The following is a 22,757-nucleotide window of genomic DNA, read 5'->3' as shown; positions in this document are numbered from 1 at the left end:
CAAGGGTAAAGGAAAGCCTACTTATAAAGAAAACTCACACCCAGCCCCAAATATGTTCAACAAATATGGTAGCACTAGCAAAGAGAGCAGACTTTTTTTTGAGGGGGGGGGGGGTGTAGAGTAAATTATATTTTGTGCAGATGATTTTTTAAAGTCTCTCTTTTTTCTGTGAAAGTTCCCTTATTATGAAGGGGTTATTGTATTTGGCATGAAGACAAAAGAGACAGCCTCATCACGAAGCTACGTAAGCCCTATATAACTCCATTTTACCTAAATATCTGACAGTCTCTTGTCATATCACCCTCTTTGTACTGTCAATGATTCCAACCTCTATATTCCTTTCATCTAGCTCTCCTACAATGTTGTCCATGCCTTTTGCCATGACAGCCTCTACACATGGAGGGTGAAAGCCTGATCCCATTGAAGTCAATGGGAATTTTACCGTTAACTTCTACGGGATTGTGATTTCACCTAGTATGCCCCTTGTGATGCTAATCCAGGGGTTGGCAACGTTTGGCACGCGGCTCACCAGGATAAGCACCCTGGCGGGCCGGGCCAGTTTATTTACCTGCTGACGCGGCAGATTCAGCCGATCGTGGCCCCCACTCGCCGCAGTTTGCTGTCCCGGGCCAATGGGGGCGGCAAGAAGCGGCACGGGCAAGGGATGTGCTGGCCGCGGCTTCCTGCCGCCCCCATTGGCCCGGGACGGTGAACCGCGGCCATTGGGGGCTGCGATCGGCCGAACCTGCCGCGTCAGCAGGTAAATAAACTGGTCCGGCCCGCCAGGGTGCTTACCCTGGCGAGCCGCGTGCCAAACGTTGCCGACCCCTGTGCTAATCCATCAAACCACTACACTTTCCTATTTCCATTTTTAAGATAATTTCCTCCACAGAGATTTCCTTCTCTAAGAAATGTACATGCCTTAAACTGAGTGCAGTCTCATTGGAAGGAGGAAGGACAAGGATTTCAGCAGTTTGGTAGCCCCATTTGTGGCTTCATGTCTAAAAGTAGATTATAAGCAAGGACTAAGTCAAATTCTCTGTTGGTGAAAATTATTGCATTGCCATTGGTGTCAGTGGAGCTGCACCAGTTTACACCAAAGATTTGGCACCAGCTCATTCTACAAGTGGTGTCAAACACCTCACCTACTTTTGGATCTGTAAAAATATACTATCCTTACTCAGGGAAAAATTCAAAATACGGACTTCAGGATCAGACTTACAGTGCATGTTGTCGCAGACAGTATACAAAACATGGCACTAGTTAAATCGTTTAAAATCAATAAAGCTTACTAGTCTCAAGAAACCTGTAGTTCTTCACACACACACACACACACACACACACACACACACACACACACACACAATATCCTGAACTAGCTACACAGTAATGTGTGTCTATAGTTAGATTACCAGAAGCATTATAATTATAGACCTAACATGGAAGTATGTGAGTATATGTAGCTAATTGGAAATATATGACTACAGTTGCCTTGGTTTAAGCTATTAATTTTGGATCTGGAAATTTGTACATGTTCAAAATTACAAGTGTTTGGTTCTGCAGTTCTGGCCCCGTCTAGATTTAAATGTAATGGGTCTGATCCTCCATTGCTCTACATCTTGTGTATATCACTTACACCAGTGCAAAGTGAATGCAAAATGCTAATAAAATCAGCACAGTAGTGTTCTATATTCACTTGAGTGACTATGCAAGGTGCAGGGCGATGAAAAAAAATCAGACTCCAAGTGAAGATCTGATTCTCATCTCACTTATACCAGTTTAAATCAAGAGTAACTCCATCGAAGCCAGTCAGCTACATCAGTATAAGTGAGAGGAGAATGAAGTCCTGACTGCCAACTGATTGTTAAAGCATACTGTTAATTAAGGTGTTATCACAGATCATTTATACATTTTGTCTGGTATTCTGTTACTGCTATCCATGACATTTCACAAAGTTGTACCTGGTGCTGGTGAAAAATTCCTCTCTGATCCATAGACTGATCATCTTGATATCTCAAGTGAGAGCTTTGATTACCCATCTCTTAACAGGGTAACCAATTTTAATTTTAGGGGAGTTATGCATATTTTCACAAAGATGTGACAATTTTAGAATGACTCATTGCCAGTCATGTTAATTTTATCTTGGGATTCTAAAAAGAAAGCCCTTCCCATTGTCAGGAAATTCTATTGCAGATTCCAATATTATATTTCTGTGAATCGATTCAATTAAGAGGACTTAAAAGGTTACTGTTCAAGTTACTGCAAATACTGGGCAAGAAATTCAACCTCTCTTTAGTAGCAAAATTAGGAACTCAAATTGGACTAACTGAAAGACTCCTGAAGCATAAAAGCCCTCTGTTCTCATCCCAAAAGAAATCTGAACCCATCATAGTATTATGGTTGCATCTGATTACTCTACTGCTGACCTGGCCAACTCCCTCTTCATCTTCTCTTGTGGTGTAATTGAAGGATAAACAATTTCATGAAAATTTAATGTATGCAAACCAAGTTTCCCCCGCCCCCACCCCTCTGGCTCTTTGAAGCGCCTACACATCTAGCTGTGTGTGTTTTCTGATATTTATCATTGGGAATTATAAGAGTGACCAAGATTTAGGCCAAATACATACATGGATTTCTGATCTTGTTCTAGAGTGCTATACTTATTCAATATGTAATGTAACATTCAATCTTAATGGTCAGTGAAACTGTATCTTACTTTTAAACAGCAGCTGTCTGCAAGAGTAATCATAGTAGGGGACTGGTTAAGCCAATATATATGACATTTCTGAAATACTGGGTACCATTTTTTTTTCTTCATGCATGTGCATTTGTTTAAAGTCCTGAACTGGCATATAAATTTATGACTTGGCTAAATTCAATACCTGCCTTTGTATCCAAATGTTATATAGTTTAAATATGTCTCTTTAAAGACATAGTTTACATACAGTACAATTAAAACGTACACATTAGGGGCACAATTCAGACCTGCTGCAAGTAGGGGCAGCTCCAGTTTAGGGTGAGATCAGTGAGGTTTCATCAAGAATGAAGATGGTTTTAATGCAGTCATGACTCTTGAATTGAGACCAAGTCAGGGGATGTAAAACGTATAGTTTATGGGCCTTTTTATAGCAAGTACAAATGTTAAGGACAAATACTCTTTTTAGCTGCCACACCCCATTCTCCTGTAACTGAAAGGGAGAAAGTCTGTACTGTGCTTCTGAAGGTTATTGGTTCAAACACTGCAGAGAGAAATTATTTCCATCCCTTCATGAGTTATTTTTTTTCTCTTCTCACTTATTTTGGGGGGTGGAGGGGAATAATCAATAATATACATACATGCACACAAAGTTAACATAGGACCTTGGACTGATTGTCAGTAACTTGTTTCCTTTTGCTGTTTACCACAGAGGGAACAAAAAAGACTGCACTGAATAGCTGACAAAAATGTGGCATTTTTAATAGGCTATGAGTTAGTCTGGCTGGGGGAAGGGAAGTTATATTAATTCCTCAATGAGCTGTAGATTATTTTACAAATAGCTTTGTGTAGGCTCCATTCTCTAGTCCAGTCTGCTTCCTAGTGGCTGTGTGAAAAAAGTCTCACCAAATGCCTTGTGACAGAACCAGTCATTCTGTTTTAAAAACCAGAAGGGAAGATGACTGTGATGCTCCCCAGATGATAAAGGTCTCCAGGCTTGCAGTTTACTGCACGCTTCTGCTTCCTCATGAAGCTGTAATGTCCAATGAAGGGCCTGGCGAGATCTTTCACCAGCTCGCTCCTCCACAGGAAGGAGAGTAGCCTAGAGAACATCAACAGGGAGCCATCAGAGCTGAGCCAATTGCCAATACGGCCCTGCTCTAGACTGCACCAGGCCAAAGCAGCTCACAGCACTTCACTGAGGGTGCTGGGTCAGAATTATTTGTTTTCCTCATCTGTAAATGGGGCTAACAAGGAGGAACAGGTATTTGTTCAAGACTGCACAGTGAACAGCAGCAGAGGTTGGAATAGAATCTGAGAGCACCAATTCCCAGGCCCCTTCTCTAACAACTAGACTGCCCTCTCTACCACAATCAACAACATGGGATGAGAGCTGGGACACTAAAGGGAATAACTGAAACAAGCTGGAGCCCTTCATGTCCCACATAACCCCATAAAAGGAGACCATTCACCACTGCTGGTATGTAAGCATCTCTTGCTCAGCTGGTGCCTAGCAGTCCTGTAACTTTCTGGCCTCAGGAAGCAGACAGACAATCTAGATGAGTGGTAAGGGCTCACTGTAGAGCAGAGAGGGATGAGACAGGATCAATGAGAGAGGAATGGTGATGGGGAGCAGTGAGGGAATCGTCGAGAAGAACAGCGAGCTGGAGGATGAAAGCATTGTTGTGGGATGCTCAGAGGATTGATGCGGAAGAGAGGAGCAGCAAAAGGGTTACTAAGGTGGCAATAAAGCTTGCTTGTGGTTATATGAGAGCTGTCTCCTGTGATTTGTTCCCCAGCCCTGGGAGCTACATGGGTGGGCTTCTTTGCTGAAACAGACTCCCAGCTTCAGCTCGGCTCTGTGTGCAACATGTTAGAGCTCAGTGGGACGTCACCAGAGGGTCTCAGTATCTGACCTTTCCATCAAAATTTTGATTCAATTTTCTGCCAAAAGTTGGAAAATTTCTACTGGCTCCAGCATTCACATCAGAAGAGAAACTTCAGTTGTCTCTTTACCATCAATGTCCCTAGGCTAGGGTGACCAGACAGCAAGTGTGAAAAATCAGAACGGGGGTGGGGGGTAATAGGCACCTATATAAGACAAAGCCCCAAATATCAGGACTGTCCCTATAAAATCGGGACATCTGGTCACTCTACCCTAGGCCCCCGTCCTGCAGTGAGCTCCAGGAAGGCAGACTCCAGCCTGCACAGAACTATTTGTATGATAGGGGCATTAGTCATCCATAGGACACTGAGGAATAAATATAAACCTCCCCTCCCCCAGCAACACTAATTTCTAGCCTTTTAAAAATGAGACATTTGATCAGTTATTCAGTGCAGCATATAATATATTTGGGAAAGAAGCAAAATTACTGATAATAACTTTAAGGCCCCATCACTAACTTCTATACCTATTTTTTCCCTACACCCACATGGGTCATTAACAGTGGGTGACCCCACAGCCTTCAGACCCCTTCCACATTAGCTGTAGGAGAAAATGGTAGGTGTCAATGGGGAAAGCTTGCTGCTATTCTCTGTGTACCATAGCCCATGTGGGGAGACACAATACATACAAGGCTAGTGTGGTTATACACGTATTTGTAAGACAGCAGTAGGAAAAGTGGGCACCAAGATTCTTTGTTTCTGTTCCTAGCTTTTGGAGCAGATTGTCATTTAACTATACGGGTGCAACTCACATTGAAGGCAATGGTTCACTACAAATGAGAGCCCAAGTGCTACCCTGTTTCATTTGTTACTTGTAAAAAAAGAAAAATTAGACCACTGAGTCTTTTCAAAGGAAGATACTGCTGCTGAACTTTTATGAACAAATTGAGTTAATTCTCCATATAGCAGAACTCTCCTCACCCCGAGACACTGCACCTTTTATAAGAGAAGCTAATTGCTATCACTATCTTCTAAGACTTTAAAATTATAAGAGAAACCTCTTTCCCTTCAAAGTTTTTAACAAATACATATTATACTCTGAACGAGACACTTTTTTTTTTTTTAAATAGCATCCCTTCACATTTATTGTCCAATGCACCATGGCATTAGGCTTAAAAGCTATACAACAGTGCTATTCCAAAGGCAGTGTACCAAACAAGAACAACAATTAAATTCTGTATGTTTACAAGTGAAAGTCTGCTGTAAATAACCATGTCAAGTAGACCTTGCTGTGGGAAGTTGGGATCAGAATATCGATAGCAACTGACTGCAAAGAGGAGGGAATAGGAGATCAGCAATAACAGACCACAGAAGGCAGAGCTGAGACAACAAGAGAGAAACCTAGGTAAAGTTGAGGTCTGGAATAAAGATTGAGGGACAGGAGAAGAAGAATACTAGTAGTCTGGGAGGAGAGAGATGATGGGGGTAAGGAATGGATCATGCAAATGACATTTACTTCTGTTATTCTAAATCTCCTCTAAGATTTTGATTTCATCCTTTTTAAAATGTGATGTTTCCCTTTATATTTCCTCATTCAAAGTGATTGCTTAGTTTTGCAAGGACCAAATCTGGAATACCCAAACAAAATGAAACAATTTGCAATTCAGGCAGGCCCTTCATCCTGAAAAGAGGGGGAAAAAATAAGTTACCCTAAATGGTAACCTGCAGGGATGTCTATGGTGCAATTAAACAGCCGCAGCTGGCCTATGTCAGTAACCTGGGCTTGCAGGACTTGGGCTAAGAGGCTGTATAGTTGCGGTGTAGACATTCGGGCTCAGGCTGGAACCCAAACTGTAGGGCCCTCTCCCCTTCCATGGTTCCAGAGCCAGGCTTCAGCCGAGCCCAAACATCTACAGAGCAGCTAAACAGCCCCTTAGCCCAAGGCCTGAGGCATCTGACACAGGCCAGCCTCAGCTGTTTAATTGTGCTGTAGATATACCCTTGGAAGGCTTAAAAAAACCTCAAGGTTCTGTCTGCTCTTGTTGTATTCACCTTAAAGATAACATATCCTCTTTCTACTTTTTTTTCCCTCTTGCTACTCTACCAGTGTTGTGAAGCATGCTGGGTGCTGGCTAGCTGCTATCCTCCACCCAAGAAATTATGGTGTTGTATATAGTGTGTGAAGCCCTGAGGTCTTTGGGGATGAAAAGTAATATCCCTGTAAAAATAACATTCCCTTCCTTATCATCCCAAGCCTGTCATGCTCTTTTCTCTCTTTCAAGTGTCCTGCCATCTGTTTTCCCTTCCACCAGTATCATTCTTTGGATAGTTAACGGAACAGCCCCTCAGTGATGGATGATAGCCTACAGTTAATAAACAAACTATAAAGTAAAAGAAGATAAATAGTGCCAAGAATTTCAGTTTGCCTTTTGTTAGACAAATCTGACATTTAGAAATATTATAATAAATAAAAATAATAATAATAGTTAATAGTAATATATATTATATGTTTTGTCAGTGGTGCCATTTATTATAATGAAATTATACTCTTATTTATGCTTGTAAAAGCTGCAATTCTATTCAGATTCTTATACAAGCAGATAAAAAGGTCTCATCATGTGAAAGAACTGACCGTAACTTATTCCCTTGCCAGGGGCCTGGCACTAGGAGTTGAGAGAAATCAATTATAGTCACCATCAAACAATCCTACAAGGTCTCTTATCCATTGTCCCGCTGCAACCTTGACATATTAGTGTGTTAAAACCGCAATCGCTAACTATAATTTCATAGGTACATCTTTCATTTGATCTGTACGAAGCGTGGAAGTTAGCTGAACCAGGAGAAGTCACAACAAATCTTGCAACAGTACCAATACATCACTGAATGAAAGTTATTAGCTTTAGTTAGCAAATGACAGGACTGGAGTATTGAGGATATCCTCAGAAGAGAGCAAGGAAAAAAGATGGGAAGCTAAATGATCATTCCCATAAACATGTGAGACAAGATTTAAGAGGAACTTGTGATTTTGGGTGCCCAACATGAGATACCAAATTAGGGACCAGCTTTCCCGTGTGGGTGCTCAGCGCTTTCTGGATGTCAGGCCTCTTTAAGATGTTTCTCGTCATTTATGAAAATCTTGGCTTCCATGTGATAGTAACTAGGACTCCTGGCCAACAAGAGTAAATTTTTATTAAACATTTGGTTGCTTGGAGCCAGATATTGCTAGTAAATGAGAGGACAGATTATGTATTAAATTAGAGTGGTGATGAAGGGACATACAATAGCAGGAATCAGTGTTATTCCTCTTCCTCTCCTCCTCCTCAATCTGTTTATTTTCTCTCATTTTTCTTGTTATTTTGATATTTTCATAGAAATTTGCACCAAGTTTACACCCTCTGCAACCCCATGCACTGCAAGAATTCATCCCATTACACTTGCAAGTTCAGTTGCAGACTGTCCTCTTGTGTTGTTGCACATAATATTTCCATTCATCTGGTGCCTTTATGTGCAAATTGGAACCCTCTTGTCCTCATTATAGTACACATGCATTATCAGGGACACTGCTTGCCATGAAGATTTATAATCTGATGAGTGTTCTGTATGTTCATAAAGAACATTCCAGTGTATGGGTATGGTATGAGCCAACAATGTCCTTATTAATAAAAATTGATTTTTGTTTTAGCACAAATAATTTAAGAAGTCAGTGGCATTTCAAACACCACATTCAACTATAAATATCAGCCCTTGTAAATAGTTTGAGGTCAATCCCACAGAACACATCTTCCAAAGAAGACAAGATGCTGAAAGAACAAGGGACTCAGGAGACTTGAAAAAGAGAGGTCATTCCTCCACTGGAAATATTTAATTTTTGTTCACACTGTTCTAAATGGGAATTCCTGGGTGCTGATAACTTTGGAAGATCTGGCCACAAGTCTAGCTGGAAAGCGAACATTCTCTTTTGGGAAAAAAATTGAGGTTCCAACATTCTTTTTCACGCCACATTGGAACAAAAACTAGAGCTTTCCAACATACACATGCAAGCACACACACAACTAGCTAATTGCGCAGTGCTTAGGCTCTCACTTGAGATGAGAGAGACCAAGGTTCAAATCCCTGCTCTTCTTGATTCGGAGCAGGGACTTGAATCAGACATCCACAGCTGAGTAGTTAGGTTACTCACCTGGGGTCTACCTCAATCTCTCTCTGACCAGACATTCCATCCTGGACTTGAGAAAGTTTCACAGAAACCACAAAAAGTCTCAGTTTTGACCAATGGGGATTTTTCAATAAGGAAACATTTTGTCAGAAGTCCGGACTACCGCTACTGGCCACTTCAGTCAGGTGACTAAGGTGCAGCTGGCAATGTGCAAAATTGGCCTCAATTGTGAGTGCTGAAGTCTTTCCCCCCCCCCAAAATATAAAATAAAATAAAATCTGGCCCAATATTGAATACTTATTTGGTCAATAGATAACGTTGGAAAAGCTAGATAACTGTCAGATTCTTTCATAATTCCTTCTTCTGCTACAAGACCACTACATATGATATTGTCTTCATGATCAGTGTGATCACTTTTACATTTACATAACACACATTATTTCATCCCATTACATATTCATCCATCACTTCCTCTCAAAAATAGTTCTTTGCAACATACCACTCAGAGTTCATGATAAGTTCATAAATTCATTATTCCCTCAGACTTGTAAATTATAAGTGCTTAGTGGGGGGAATGACCTCTGATGTGATGTTCCCCAGATCTCCCGTTTTTCCTTTATGTTGCCTTCTTGAAGAAAAGTGTGTTCTGTAGAAAAGATCTTAAACAAAAAAAACAAAACAAAAAACAAAACAAAAAACCACCTATGTTATTGCAAACATGAGTACTTGTAGCATTGGACACCTTATAAAAGTGTCAGATGAGCCACTTGTTAAGACTCTGGCCCTTGAATTACTGCAATTCAGATTATTAAATGTGTTCCTTTGTTTCACAAGTTACAGACAGTAACTCTGTGAGGCCACAACATTGGGCAATAAGTGTTTCCTGGGGTGGGATGTCATTTCTGGATACACAGAGTTAGGAGGAAATAATGACAGCCAAGAAGGTGACTCCAACCTGCGCAGAGGTCAATCAAAACTCCCAGCCTATTGGTTCTGAATAACTCAAGCGGTATGTGTGGGTGTTGTGCAATATACAATTATCTTAACTAAGTCCATACTACAGAATGAACTTAGTCTGGATAAGCCTTCCCAAAATATCCAGGACACCTATAAACTCATGTCACATTAATGGGCTGTTTCTGTGTTTCTTTGAATTCCAAACTAATGTATGCATGTATATATTTAGTATGTTTTTATTCTGAAACTGTTATTAATATGTCTGTTAATGTTTGACTATCTTATTTTACATGGAAATTAGCAGTTCATATTCTGTGCAATGACATATACCCTGGACTCAAACTTTGGAGTGGAAGGATACAAAAAGAACAGCAGCAAGATGCAATGATAATAGGACCTCCAGCACTTTGTTTATTTGAACTTCCTTCCAGACATCTGTGTCTTGTCTTCTTGGAGTCGAAATAGTCTTTTTTCACCCTTCACAAGCTATAGACAATGTTCTCTTTTAAAAATATTCCATAGATTCTCGATTCAGAGAGTCACTTTAGAACCAGTCCCCTGAATGAAATATTAGCACGCAGTGCATTTTAAGTACTCTTGAAATAACGTTTTGTATAACTTTGATAGCATGGCATAATGATGTGCACAATAGCTAGTGTCAACTGGCTTGTTTTTAAAACTTGAATCAGAATTTCCTTGATGCAAATACCTTTTCTTTGTGATATGTAATCTTGTCTCCCACTCCCCTAAAAAATAAACAGCAACCTGCAAACATTTTTCACCCCCATCAGAGCTTCACCTCCCTTCTTCCACGCATAAAACAGCACTGATTCAGTAACTAGACATACAAACTGTTTTCTCCCTAAATAAGCAAACAAGGTTCAATTTCTAGTGTGCCTTGCAAAGGCTGCATTACTTTTAGTTTGTCTAATAGAATGACAAACAGCAAAGTAAAAATGAAGCTTTTATGTAAATACTTTTTATTAAGATTCTTCTGTTTAGAAACCCATCAGGATGCCTGTTTAATGATAACAAATCATTATAGCATCTTTTTATTTCTACGTGCTTAGTTTGTGACCTTGAGATGTCTAATGTCTAACACAGTCTCATTGTTAGGACTTCAATTTTCATGAGCATGTAACCACGTGTGTAATTTAACTGAACCAGCATTGTGTTGACAATCTTTTTTTTTTAAATAATATAGGGATTTTATGTTCTCGGTGCAAAACTGGTCTGTTAAAGTACTCCATTAATATTCACAGCGTCACTATGGAAGAAGAGAGAATCACTCTCATATTTTTAGACCAAGCTCTTTTTCTTTGGAATTTCATGGAAAAACTCCTGCTGGCATGAGTTAAATCTCCGTTTCTACTGATATATGAACCCCAGTTAGAAGCAATTTTATTTTCGCATTTTGTAGAATTATAAGCTATAATTACTTAACAATCTTCAATAAATAGGCTTAATTTCAGAGAGTAAGAAGAAATCAAGAGCATATTATTTACCAAGCAGTTCAGCAATAAATGTAGATAACAGGGGATTCTGCTAATACTCATGATAATGACTCTGCATTATAAAAGAGAATGCTTTTTTAAAGTTGGCACTTTCACTGTGTTGCTGTGCCTATTTTCCATAAGTAGTGGGCATGCTACAGAGAAAGTGGTGCTGAACAAAGACTATTTCTTGGTTTGGGTTTTATCCTATTTGACTGATTAAAAGAAGAACTCATGCTACTCAGAAGAGGTGAAGCTTTGGCTGGTAGGCATATGCATCAGGAGAGCACGGAAGCAGTTGTATCTAATCAGAGATAAGAGGTGGTATTTCTTATCAAATCAAGGTGACTGATATCTGAAAGTTTCATTTAGGGGGTCTTAGGCCACACTCAACTGGACTAGAGAGAGATGGCTCAGGTATTGGAGAGAAAGGAGATTTTGTGTTTAAGGTACAAGACAGGAAGCAGATGATGTGTGCTAGCTTCCCAGTTGTGCCACAGAATGTATGTGTGCACTTGAACATGTTGGTCAAGATCTGGCATTTCATGGAATATTTAAATTTCAAGACAGGGTTAGCCCCAAACTTTCAGTCAGTAACAAAGCTGTGTTTCAAAACAGCCTTACAAGGTTCAGCTTGGAATCCCTATCAGACAAACATGTAAAGTAAATCTGTGGGACTACCCATGACCTCGATCCAAAGCTCACTCAAGTCAATGCAAAGACTCCCATTGACTCCAGTGGGAGCTGACTCAGGCCCCATGTGGACAAAATTGTTCATGTGTGATTTCAGGATCAGACCCATACAACATAAATTATAAACAAAGATGTATTTTGTGTTTTATGGTGTGGCTCTGTTCCTGTGGATCTGTTTGCACCCATTTTCAAAACACTGGTAATGGAGGCAAATTCAGTTTTACGTAATCTTGTTTCCCACTCCCCTTTTGTACTTGGGTTTAAAAGGAGACTTTAAAATATGGAGTTCCCTGACATAATATGCAGTTTTAGACATTATTAGTTTGCATCTTTTTAAACACTTCAGACAACAATATCAGGTTGGATTGTAAAGCTGCAGTAGTATATAAAGGTGTTCAAAATTAAAATACAAATACACTGGCACCATGAAAAGTACAGAAAAAAGCATACAATAGGTGGAAATCTTTATTCATGAACTTGGCCCACTTTGGAGACCATTATGAATAGTCAACCAAAGATATTTTACATCCAGGCCTATTTGGTCTCATCCTGGATGTTAGAATCTGTCTTCCCACCCACCCCTTCAGATAAACGCTAACACAAACCCAGGCCTAGAATGCGTAAAAACAACAACATACTTTATACATGCCTGTGGGGAAATCAAATAGGCCTTTCTTCTTTAATGCTACCATTCTCAATCCTACATGCTAGAGACTGACAGTTATTCCACAGAAATTAAGCGGGGCATCATACACCGTGAAGGATCAGTTTTGTTTGCTACAGGTTTCAATGTGTAGTTCTTTGCTTTTTCTATTCTGTTTTTATTATTTTGCTGTGGCTAAAACTCAGTTTTCATCTTTGTAATTTGAGTCCAGATGGATTGCAGGCTCAGAAAACATAAAACTGGTTAATCGACTTTCATACCATATTTATACTGCAACAGGGAAATTTTACTGTTGTCTGCAGTTTAGTAGTGCATGCTATGGAATATGGCCAGTGTTTTATGTACCCTTAAAATTGCGAACTGTAGCCCCTCTGTTGACAGTGACCCTAAATCTGTCTCACTAACAAAAATCTCTTGCCTGTTCTGAAACAGCAATATTCAGTAAAATTTAATTCAAAAACGTAATACCCCTCCAGCAAGTGGCATTATTTTTCACTCATGAAATTTAGATGTTTTTTCTCCCTCTTGCAATATTTGATACACAGTATCACAGAGCAACGGTAAAAGTCAAGCATTAAACCAAATATTTGTAATTAATTTGCAATAGCATTACTATCACAGTTCTGAATACAAGTTGTTGGCTGTATAAGGTGCCACAAGATATTTCTGCTACAGAAAGTGCAATATAACTGTTGCTCTAATTAGAATCCTTTGGTAGTAGTCCCGCTCTGATTTTTATGCCTTTCTTTCCCCCAGAGCATTGAAGAGCTTGTATGGAAAAATCCTTCTGAAACTGGTCTCAGTTGGTGTGGTTTATAAATCATTTATTGTCATTCATGGCAGCAACTGACTTAGTAATTAAAACCAAATTCAATGGCTTTTCAGAAATGCCCAGATTTTGAGATGGCATACAACAATAAGCAGATATTTGAGCCACACTAATTACATTTAGCTTGCAATCGACATGTTTGCTAGCTCATTACTATAGATAATAGACGTTTGGCCTAGCATAGGGCCAGGATGCAGGAGATTGGAGCTCTATCCTTGGCTATGCAACTGCCTTGGTGTGTCACTTTCGGAAAGTCACTCAAACCATTCGGTGCCTGGTTCTGCTCTAAGTTACACTGGTGTAAAATCAAGAGTAATTCTGTCAAAGTCAATGGAGTCACACCAGCACACATGAGGATAGAATTATGCCCTCTGAGCCTCATTTCCCTTGTACGTGGAATATGGAAAACACTGTCTCAGAACAGTCTTGTATGACATTTTTTGCAAAGCATTTCAGGTCCTTTAAACTGTGTCATATGGTATAATTTACATGTGCATATTTTTTTAAAATAATAAGGAAAGGATTTGAAGGCTTGCTGCAAACAATCAACCATGCTTTGTTTTTCACTGTCCAAATAAAGTCATGCCACACCTCTTATGTAGGGTAGTTCAACAATTGGTTTCCTGCACTAAGAATTACCGCTAGGAGACCTAAGTGATTTACCATGAAATCACAGTACTCCTCCCATAATTTATATCAGTTAGATATAAATATGTTCATAGGCAAAGATATGCCACAGTTTTCAAATTTGGGTGCCTAAAATTGCAGATTTAGGAGCCTAACTGAATGAAGCTAAATTTTAACATTTATCCACAGATACACATATTGCCTACTGAGAAGCAGCCAGACTATGAGTTATGCAATTCCTCCCAAACAATTGCTTATATACACCTTTATACCACACTACCATGTGTTCTCCATATGCCCCATATGTAACACATATAAACATTTGAGAGTTTTTAAACAAAACTTTTTGTATCCCTTTACCACCATGTGTTCAACTTGATAGGCCTCAGAGAGCCAGAAAAATTAAACAATGTCAAGTCCACAATATTTCTATATATTACAATTGTGACATTTTAAAGTCAGAGAACTTGGGGTTTTTCCAAGGACAGAAGTGCTGCATCTCTCATTAGAAAGGGGAGAATCTCCACTTCTCAGTGATGTAAAGGATTTCTTTGTGGCTGGGGATAGTCAGGGTAGGTCAAATCTGAAATTTGTCACTAGTGCAGGATTTAGTATTGCCCACTCCTGGGGCCTGGCCCAGTGTGATTTTAGTGAGGGGGGAAAAAAGCAACAACAACGAATACAAACCCCCTCTCTCCCGCACAGACACTTGTTGAGAAAGAAGAAACAGTATATCAGCCTTTTCAAAAATAGTGTTTGTTTGAATCTGCTCAGAGATTTGGAGTTTAGAGTAAATCCTCAGGGAGATGAATTAGCATGCAGAGTGCAAATGAGGTGATTATAAGTGCATAATATATGCTGTTTATCACATGACTCTGCAACTCATCACAGGGATATCGCCACCACCAATTTATCTTGCTCCTTTCTCTTACTGTAAATGCTGTTCCTGCTATCCATCCTCTACTTCAGGGGTCGGCAACGTTTGGCACGCGGCTCGCCAGGGTAAGCGGCCAGCTCATCCTTCGCCTGCGCCGCTTCCCGCCGCCCCCATTGGCCCGGGACGGCGAACCGCGGCCAGTGGGGGCCGCGATCGGACAAACCTGCCGTGTCAGCAGGTAAATAAAACTGGCCCAGCCCGCCAGGGTGCTTACCCTGGCGAGCCGCGTGCCAAACGTTGCCGACCCCTGCTCTACTTCTTCTTCCTTGGCACATGCAGGTTGCACTCTGGCATACTGACTCAATGCCAGACTAGTGCAGGTTATGCTCTTTTACTAGATACATCCCAACTGCAATTTACAACACTTCATATCAGCTAAATTAGGCCTACCAGCCTCCCTGGGAGTTGCATCCACTTAAATCAGGGATGAATTTGATATTTTCCTAACCCCTGCCATTTTTTATTAGATCACGTTTCAGCTTAATTACATTGCATTTTAAAGAAATGCAAAAGTTCTCCTAAAAAAAAAAAAAAATTAATCTAATTGAAAAAAATATTCACTCATGGGACAAGCTGCTCTCTAAGTGGCAGAAATAAAAAGCTACTTCAAAATTTAGTTTTATTTATTATCATAAGCCAAATTGCTAGAAACATATAATGTAATTCTCTAGAATGGTAACGCATTACTGACCTCTTAAAGCCTTTCCCTAATGTATTTTCATTCTCCATACAACAATGCCCTCAAATGCACAGTAGCAATGAATAAAAACCCATCTGGGATTTAGTAGCATGATCATCTCTCTCAGTTAAGGCTAAATCTTCTGACCCAACCCAGGGCTACAGAAAGCCTCAAGAGGAACAGAACCAGTGCCAAGCCTCTGGGCTGGAGTGGCCCATTTTGCAGATGGGTGAACTGGGGCACAGAAAGGTTAAGTGGTTTGTACAAAGCCACATGGCCAGCATAGGAATTTGCATAAGAAATCAGACCAGTGCCACACTGAGGAGTGTCCCATCTCTAGGTGACCCAATACTTTGGAGGAAGGAGCAAGAAATGCTATATGAGTTTACATCTAATAAATAGTTATGGAATAACCCTCCCATATGAAACGTTTCTTGCATTTTGTTTATGGCCTGAAACATTAGGATTTGTACCCATGAAAGTCTTACTTAATACTTTAAATTTCAAATATTTCAATCTCCCCCTGCCTTTTTCTGTATCTTTGATGGAAGAGATAACAGTGGTTGTTACAATGGGAGTAAGCCAGTGATAACTTGACATAAAACTCCAGACTGCACTTGACTGTTTAACATGGTAACAGTAGACAAGGGTTCAATCCACCCCTTCTCTCTTGTTGGGCCCGAAACTCCCCATTTTCAACACACCAGGCCAGTGGCAGGGAGCACAATGGAAAAACACAATAAAAAAATGTCACCCTCAATAATAAGTTCAGACAGTGATTATCATTGATAAATTGACATCAATGAGCATTTTAACTCTGAGTCATAGCTGAGTGTTTGTGGAGGGGGAGGGGGAGGGGGAGGGGGAGAGGGAGACACAGTAGAATATATCAATGGTGCCATGTAATTTAAGAGTTGTTGCCATGTAATTTGGTCCCATGGTTCCAAAGAATCAGTACCTGTAATATCTCCTTACCTCATACATCTTTCCTACAAGATTTAAAACTAGGGTCAGAAGATCTTACAATCTCACTTTTTTTAGACTACCGCCAACTTGGAAACTTGTTATCCACTTAGCCCTACTTTGAGGGGAAAAAATGCCTTTGTTCTGTGCATCCAGGAACTTGTGACTGCCATTAGTACAGCATCTGAGTGCCTGAGTTTGAGTTAAGGTTTCGAATTTATTAGTGACTCTAGTTCATAGGTGATGTGGTTAAACATTGTAATGTTATAATATTCGTTCTTCCTTTTACTAAATGAAGAGCTTTTCAGCAGCACACATGATTTATAAAGCTCTGTACATCTTCCTTGCCATCCAGGTACATACAGTGTATTGTGCTATTCTGCCTTAATACACAGAAATCTCAGCATTGAGAGAAACTAAAAACAGAAGTCAACGGTGGGGATGCAGGAACGCTATCTGGAAGGAAAACAAATATGACAACATAAGTTATAAACGTGGTGTATTTATTCTAGAAGAATGCCTAAAAACCTCTTAAATCATTAGAGACACAAGGTGTGTGAGATAATATCTTTTATTGGATCAACTTCTGTGGGCGAGAGAAACATTAATCTTAAGTCATTAGGCAGACAACGCCTCTAGATCTCACTCTGGTTTGCAGCGGTGCCCTACTGAAACTGGCATGTCACTTTTTTGGTTAAGCACAGCGCCATGATAGCACATATGCACGAGTGTCAGCAGCAGCAGGAGCTGTGGTATGCCCCAAGGTCGAGATTTCCATCCACAACTTTAAATACAAGGTTCCATAATCTGCTTCAACATCTATAGTGAGGGGGATTTGCCATTCCTACTCAAGGATGGATGAAGTCTGGAAATTGAATAATATTTTCCATTACCATTTAATGCGGGAGAAATATTCACCAGGGAGTGGAGACCTCTTCACTCCCTCTCTCCGTCATCTTGCTGCAGGAGAATTTATATAGAACTTGGTGTGAAATGGTTCATTGAGATAGTTACTTATACATAATGAAGCTGATCGGGTGTAAAGAAAACAAATGCAGTGTTCCTGCAGCGCAGGGGCCACAGTGATATGATTTTAGTTTTGTTTTTTTGTGAGCTTATAAACAGGTAGAAAATAATGACTGAAAAAAAGAGGTGCATATTAGTCATCCCGTTCAAGGTATTGTGTGTATTCCACACCATACACATTACTCCTGGCTTACAAACAGTGTTGGTCAGGCTTTGAAATGCACTCAAAATATTCTTCAAATTGTAGAGCATTCTGAGGGGAAATTATTTTTTTCCATTTGGGATTGACTAACACAGAAAGGCTGACCTTGTAGACTCTCTCAAATGAGGGGAAAATACTTCCTGTACTCTTGGGTTTAAAAGCTAATGGAGAAACCTTACTGAACCAAAATTGCATTATTTTATTATTCACTATGTTATAGTAGTATCTGGGGACCAACTCAGATTGGTGCCTCATTGTGCTAGGTACTGTACAAACACAGAGCAAGAGACAGTTCCTGTCCCGAAGAGCTTGCAATCTAAACTGACAAAACAGGGAAAGGGGTATAACACACAAGCAAAGTGATGGTTTGCAAATGCCATGCTATTTCCATGGGTTTCATTTTTTTGGTCAGGTTTTCTGGGAGGGGATTAATGGAGACTCAGGAAGGGAGAGGGGGGAAAAGGGACAAGATGCAGGGGGAGGATGAAGAGGAGGGACTGGCTGAAGGAGAAAGGTGTGGACTGAGACCAAAATGAAGAGAGCAAGAGAGGAACAAAAAGAGCATTTGATAGGCCTCTCCCTTTCAGGAATTGGCTAATGCTCTATGGTCAGGTACTGATTCTTCAGATGTCACTCGGGGGATTAAGTGTCAAATCCTGTTCCCAATGAAGCTCAGGGGAATTTTGCCACAGATTTCAATGGACTCAGATCTGATCTTTATGACCAACAATTTATTAATTATAAAGATATTTTCTAAAGTAGCCTCTAAATCTGGGCTACCCAATTGTCTAAAGTGGGACATCCCAACACAGAGGCACTCAAAATTAAAGGCTACTTTTAAAACACGGGGTTTAAATGAGCTAAGCACTTCGCAGGGTAATAAAGAGACAAAGTAAAACTCAAATAAAATTAAAGGAAGTTCAAATACTTTCTTCTCTACTGACTGAATAAAGAGCTATTGAAAATTGCTGTGAACATTTGCAGGCAACAGAAATAAAATTAAAGGAAGTCTCTCAAGGTGCTCATCAAGTTACTTTATATTCTCACTGCAAGATCTTTTCAGGCATCAGAGAAGATGAAAGAAGAACCAGATGGACAAGTGTCATTTACAAGGCCTAACCATCCTGAATGCAGTGGCTTTCTAATATGATAAACCCATTCACCTCTCAGAAGCGCTCCCACAGAAACAAGAAGTGAAAGCTAGCTTCTTTGACAATTTTGGCCCTTCCAACATGCCACTTTGTAGACTGTGCATGTATAGAAAACTGTGTCTCTTCATAAAGTCGAGACACAAGAATTGCAAAGACTACAACAGCTTGAAAATGCAGCTCGCCTACAACCACAGCCTGGATGTCACACACGGACACACTGCACCCTATGGCCTGCCTTGACACACACACTTTGCAGAGTGCTCAGCTGGCCATGACGCATTTTCCTGCTTTCAGCTTACAGGACATTTTGCTATGCAAATGACTCATAAGAATGCTGCTAGCATAGCATCTCTCAGAGAACATGCACAGATGTTTTTGTGACTGTCATTCACACACATTTTGGGAAAGTCACAGATATGCTCACCAAAAAAGCCACTCTGCCCTTGGCCTTCACTTCTTCCTGCACCAGGTCACTGATCTCAAAAGGTTTTTGTTTTAATCAAACCTCCTTTTATGACTCTAATTACACAAACCCAAATTAAGGTTCTGATCACTTACTAAGTTTTTTTCCCCACAAAAAAAAACTTTGTACCTATTTCTGCTTTCATCAGTTCTTCATCTTGGCCAAATGGATTAAAAATTCAGTATAAAGTCACTTTCGAATACTGTAACCATATAACCATTCATGATGATGATGATGGTTCTACTGCTCTTCTAGCCCCTCCATTTTCTCCTTTCTAGTTTCATCCAAAGCCTACCTGGCCTTTTCCACTAAGTCCACATCAACAGTTGTTGCATCACAATAATGAGCCTGTGTTGATTTATTCTACTGAAAATAACAGTGCCAATCATTATTCCCTACCCTAAAAAATAGAAAGGAGGTTACCTCATTGCCCCTTGTGAGCAGGTAGAGTCACAAAGAACCCCACAGACATTGTCTTTCAAGCTAGCCACATTCCTTTTTATGTCCAGAGGACAATATTTACACCAGAGGCAACAAACCAAACTGATCACAAATGGTTAGAAAATAAGAGCAAACACTCACCCTGGGCTTCTTACTTCCCCCCGTAGCAACTCCTCCTTCAAAGCAAGCACCTTCACTTTCCCAAACAGCCACTATTGTTGAGTACTACTTTCTTCCTAAGAACCTGCTTGAGCAGCAGTCTCCAGCCCTGCCTCATTATCCTCTCCTGAGCACCTGTGCAAAAAAAGTGGGTCTGTGTTAACCATTTGCCTGCCAGTGAACAGAAACAGAGCTCCTGCATCCAATCAGATCCTCAAACCTACTGCACCCTTTATCCATATTTGAAATCCCTCACAGCACCAAAAACCTTTCAGACAATTTTCAGTGCACCGTCTCCCATCCTTTCTGAACAATGGCATCTTCTCTTTTCTTTTTTATTCACAGTAACTCAGTTCACATTTACCATTCTACACCTGTTCCCCCCACTCTCCTGCTTTTGGCATGGTCACCTTTCTAAACAACTCCTCTCCAAAGCTTTCATTTCCCAATATGTTATGTAGTGCAACTAGCTGGTTCTTGAGATAAGCTATCTTATTCTTAAAGAGCTAAAGAATCCAACACTGTATGCACATGCTTTTCTCCTAAATATCTGAACACAGAAAGCATGAAACCCTGAATTGCTTACAGTTTATAGGGATCCTCTCCATGTTAGTGGCCTGATTCACTATTGCCTTGCACCTTGTGTACTCATTGATCTCTGCAAAGTGAGTAAAAAGTTTTCAATGCAATTCCCATGCAAGAGATTTGTGATATGGTACCATTTTGCACCTGCTTTGCATAGGTGTAAATAACTACCGAAGGTACAAGCCAGTGCAGGTCAGTGTCTGAACCAAGGAGCTGCTGGCAGTGGAGGACTGAAGGCGGGCGGGAAAGAGGCACTTTCAAGTTCAAAGACAAATATTTGTAGATTTTCAAATTTAGTTTCATTTCTTCATTCTAAAATGCAATATACATTTTCAAAGGAATCATTTTTTATGTTTCTCTATTATACATATATAAGCACATGTGCATCGAATCAAGAGAAGACTTTCTATTGACTCCAACAGGACCTTGATTAACACTAAGAACAGTATCTTGACTACACTGAAAAGATGCATAGGAAAATGACAACTTTATAACTGTTGGTTTCGGTGGTCTATCACAAATAGAGAAAAGAAGCCAAAGAAAGTAGCAATTTAGGATCAATGTGTATAGTATATTAGCGTTTGCATTGTGAAAATATCCTATATCCTTATTTCTCCACACTGTATTAAATAAAGAAAACACTGTCGTTTTCATTTATTTTAATGATGTTCCTGCTAAACAAATGTTTGGATTCTTTTTACATCTGAAGCTCCAGCTTATTGGATTTATTTATATGCCCTTCAGTTTTATTTAAAAAAAAAAAATAAATAAAAAAAAAACAAATAACAAAAAAAAAAAAAGAAAAAAAAAAAAAAAAGGCCCTCCCTAGAAAGACAGGGTTGCTGGAGTTTTACCAGATGAGTTTTCATTGATCTTCAGTCAGTGTTTGTTTAGTCAACACCTGATATTCTGGACTCTTGTGAGGAAAAGGGGTAGGGGTCTGAAAGTTGGTTTGTTTATAGCAGGGGTCAGCAATGTTCGGCATGTGGCTCGCTAGGGTAAGCACCCTAGCGGGCTGGGCCAGTTTATTTACCTGCTGACGAGGCAGGTTCGGCCGATTGCAGCCCCCACTGGCCGCGGTTCACCGTCCCGGGCCAATGGGGGCGGCGAGAAGCCGCAGCCAGCACATCCCTCGGCCCGTGCCGCTTCCCGCTGCCCCCATTGGCCTGGGACAGCGAACCACAGTGAGTGGGGGCCGCGATCGGCCGAACCTGCCGCGTCAGCAGGTAAATAAACTGGCCCGGCCCGCTAGGGTGCTTACCCTGGCGAGCCGCGTGCCGAACGTTGCCAACCCCTGGTTTATAGAGCTGTCATAATGGAAAAGTCTCAGAGGATTCCAAGGTAAGAGATTGTTTTCAGTGAGGAGAAGAAAACAGCTAGACTGTCTCCAGACATCTCTTCTACAGGACTGGAAGGAAATTTCACTTTTCATGTTGATTCTCCAAGCACATCTTTCTTCTGCAGGTTATTTCCATTTAACTAACAGAACATAAGCAATTATAAGTTATTATTTTGTGATTTACACCCCATATTCTTCATAGAAATATGGTTATGAATATGGTATAACTAAGATATACTTTATGCAAGATGGCTCATGTAAGGTATCATTGGGAAGGTTATGATTTACTGAATGTGATTATCCTGTTTGTAGGCATGTATCATTTCTGTATCTAAAGTTAGGAATAATTACTATGTAACAATTACAACTGTGTGTGTATTTGCGAGACACCCACCAGACAACTGGCCATCACAGCCTTGATGGGCCATTCAGAAGAAACAATAAGACTGAAGATACTAATCTCTCTCCTTCCTGAGAGGCATCCCAGGATGTAGCTGTGACACTACCAGGTCAAGTGATAAGATCACCTGATACAAAATACCACCTTGGACACTGCTGGTACTTTTCCTCTATAGGGGGATGGTGATCAAACAAAGGTTTCATGCCTTAGGCAAATCCTTTTTAAGGCTGGGCTGGGGGTTAATCTGGACTCTCCTCCATTGCCTAGAAGAAAAACTGCTGAAAGTACCTGAGGGGAAAGGCAAGAGTGAGTCCAGACTGAGACAGGGGTCCAGTGTATAAGAAGAGATAACTGGATCCTACAGAAACTGCATTCTGCCTAATTCAATATTTAGGGTGAGAAATTACATTTTGT

Source organism: Terrapene carolina, unplaced genomic scaffold (genome assembly GCF_002925995.2).
Source record: "Terrapene carolina triunguis isolate 2854851 unplaced genomic scaffold, T_m_triunguis-2.0 Scaffold33911, whole genome shotgun sequence".
In the NCBI taxonomy this organism is placed as follows: Eukaryota; Metazoa; Chordata; order Testudines; family Emydidae; genus Terrapene; species Terrapene triunguis.
The sequence above is the reverse complement of the archived record's forward strand: the minus strand, read 5'-3'. Positions refer to the sequence as shown.